Here is a 2,757-nt window from a genome sequence, read left to right as displayed (position 1 = left end):
ATAGTTAATGCTCTAAAAAGATTAAGAATGCCTCATTTTCAGTTGCAATAAAAACTTTTAATGATGATCGTCAGTGGTACGAGAACATAGTCATTCATTTTTGTCCGATTTGGTTCATGGGCAATTTCTTCATTTTATAATGATATTGATGAGCAGCTAACCAAAAGTAATACTTTCTTCCCTAATTATGATCGTAAGGCTATCCAAGAAAAGTGAAAGTAAATGGAAAAACAGCAGAGGCTAAGGAATTGAGTAATATTAGTTAAAATTAAATTTAACAAATTTATTGAAAGTTTTTCAGAAGATTTCAAGAGATTTGTGGGTCAATATTAAAATAATTGGCCTAATATGACATCGTTTATGATTTTTTTTTTCAATTCCACTTCAGGAGGTGCGGCAATTGTATTGGAACACTTCTGTTGCATGTTTCTCCCCATGATGAAGCTGTCATAAACGTCAACAAAACAATATGCTTTTCTGACTGACAAGTTCTCAATTGAAAATCAATTATATCTGAAAATGTAAAAAGTATTTTTATTATTGTTGGTTGAAAAAAGGACTCGCTTCTTACTTTTTACACTGTTGGATCTAAATAACCACATTAGAGTTGTGTAGCAAAGTAATACTTGTATATAAAACTCTAGTCTAGTTAGAACCACTAAATCTCAGTAGAATCATTCGAAACTGGAAAATATAAAAAATTATTAATGATAGATTAAGGTTATAAAGATTTATACTATTAATATTATTTATTATTTCTATTACTTACCAATGTAAAAACTCATGTTGTTGGCATAAGGAATATAAGAATTATAAACAACAAAGTACCAATAAAGAGTTGATCTGATAGATATTCGCAAGTGTCAATTCTTTGCCTTAAAGGATTTTTCTTCTTACCCTTAAAAAATCTAAATAATGCTGTGAGACCTCTTAGATGAACATTGAAAAGCCTGCAGTAATATGTATAATTAGTGATTGAATTATACTTTTTTTATAATTAAAGCTTTGTAGTATATACAAATACTGTGAGAATGAAACCTGGCTAGAGCCAAAAGAGCAATTGCAATTGACATTTCAATTGTAATTCCAAGATTTCCAAATAAAAATCAAAAAAATTCAAAATTAAATTTTTCAACCTGCTCAAAATGCAGGTTTAGTAAATTGCAAAATTTTCACCATAAATGAATATTATTAGGAAAAACTTTTCCCATTATTGTGTTAAACATATAATTCAGTTTTAATCCAGCTGGTACTCCCATCAACCAGCCTATTAAACTCTTCAAAGACTCCACCACTTGGTGAAATTTATAATTAGATTTTTAATAAAAATGCTTTGATACATCTCAAGTAAAATAAGCTTGGCATTAATATCTCAGCATTATTATAAAGAATAGGTGATGGTTACATTTCTATAAGATTATTCAACAAGAATTGTAAAGCAAATATGCTTAATAACATATCACAGGTAGTGGAACAAGCATTATTGCCTGTTTTTAACATAAACCTTTTATTTTAAAAATTATTTTAAGTTTTGTATAACAGAAATTATAAGATCCATTTAAGATTTTCTAGCCAGTAAATAATATGCAAACCCAAGGAAGAATATTTTAATACTGGCATTAATTTGTTCATGATTCTGGTCAAATTGTTAATGGAATAAAAATATAAAAGCATATAAGTAAACTTTCCTTAATACAAGTTAATTTTGATATTCTTCTTGTTTCCTCTTTAACTAGCTTGCTTTGTTAAATTCCCATCTATTCATAAAGATAATTTTCCTCTGAAGATCTAGACAAGAATAATTCTTCCATTTTTTTTTCCAAAGCCAGCTTATTGTAAATTTCAGTAATTATACAAAATGAGGTTATCGACCACTTTTTACCATTAATAACTACATTTTTCATTTCATAATCACTGTCCAAATGATGTTTATATAGTTTAGATAGGTAGTTTAGATAGCCTGTAATTATTGCTGTATAAGTTTTGTGGTTTTTCTAGTGTTCAAATACAATATAATATATATATTTTGAAATTGTTTACTTGATATAATTTTCATTCATTAATCCAGTATATACAAAGCCAGATGTGGCTCAACGTCTTTATTAATAGAACAGTTGAGCATCTTAGTATGTAAGTCATCGTACATTTCCCAGCATCCTTTTGCTCGTAAGCAATATGAAATGAAATGACTTGGCCTATAAGCTACTATTCCCATGAGTCTAAAATAATCAAAATTACACAATCAAATTTTAATAAGAATTAATAAAGTTTGAAATCATTCTTCTTAAATAATAATATTATACGTACTTGTAATTACAATAACCATTCTCTGTATCAAATTTTAACAGCTTAGGGATTTGTCTTAACTCACATGTTAAGCTATTACTCATATTTTTACCTACTCGTATATCTAAGTCAATAAATAATTGATAATTCAATTTATTATGTAACATATATTTTCCACCACATCTACAAACAATATTGAAAATAAATTGTTTATATTCTAATGCTTTTTCCAATGATGCAAATCCCTGTTTTTCAATTATTTTATGATTTGGTGACATCGTTGGACACAAATATTCAGATTTGCCACAATATTGACACTCATGAATTCGAGTGTAACTTGGCACATATTTAAATGATAAGTTTATGGTATTAACAATACTATCCCACGCATTAATAGAGTATGTTAATACAGTATTCTTAGTTTCTATTTCCACTTTTGGTTCGTATATCTCTTTCAATATTTTAACCCTT

General features: G+C 27.5%; 1 pseudogene; it reads right to left on the bottom strand.

Moving 5' to 3' along the window:
- Positions 1-212: 212 nt before the first annotated feature.
- On the bottom strand, positions 213-1,674 carry LOC136782972 (phosphatidylinositol N-acetylglucosaminyltransferase subunit Q-like; annotated as a pseudogene).
- Between the last annotated feature and the right edge of the window lie 1,083 nt (positions 1,675-2,757).

The sequence above is a fragment of the Prorops nasuta genome, unplaced genomic scaffold (genome assembly GCF_024137725.1).
Source record: "Prorops nasuta isolate Cenicafe-Biocafe unplaced genomic scaffold, Cenicafe_Pnas_1.2 PNAS00031, whole genome shotgun sequence".
In the NCBI taxonomy this organism is placed as follows: Eukaryota; Metazoa; Arthropoda; class Insecta; order Hymenoptera; family Bethylidae; genus Prorops; species Prorops nasuta.
The sequence above is the reverse complement of the archived record's forward strand: the minus strand, read 5'-3'. Positions and strand labels throughout refer to the sequence as shown.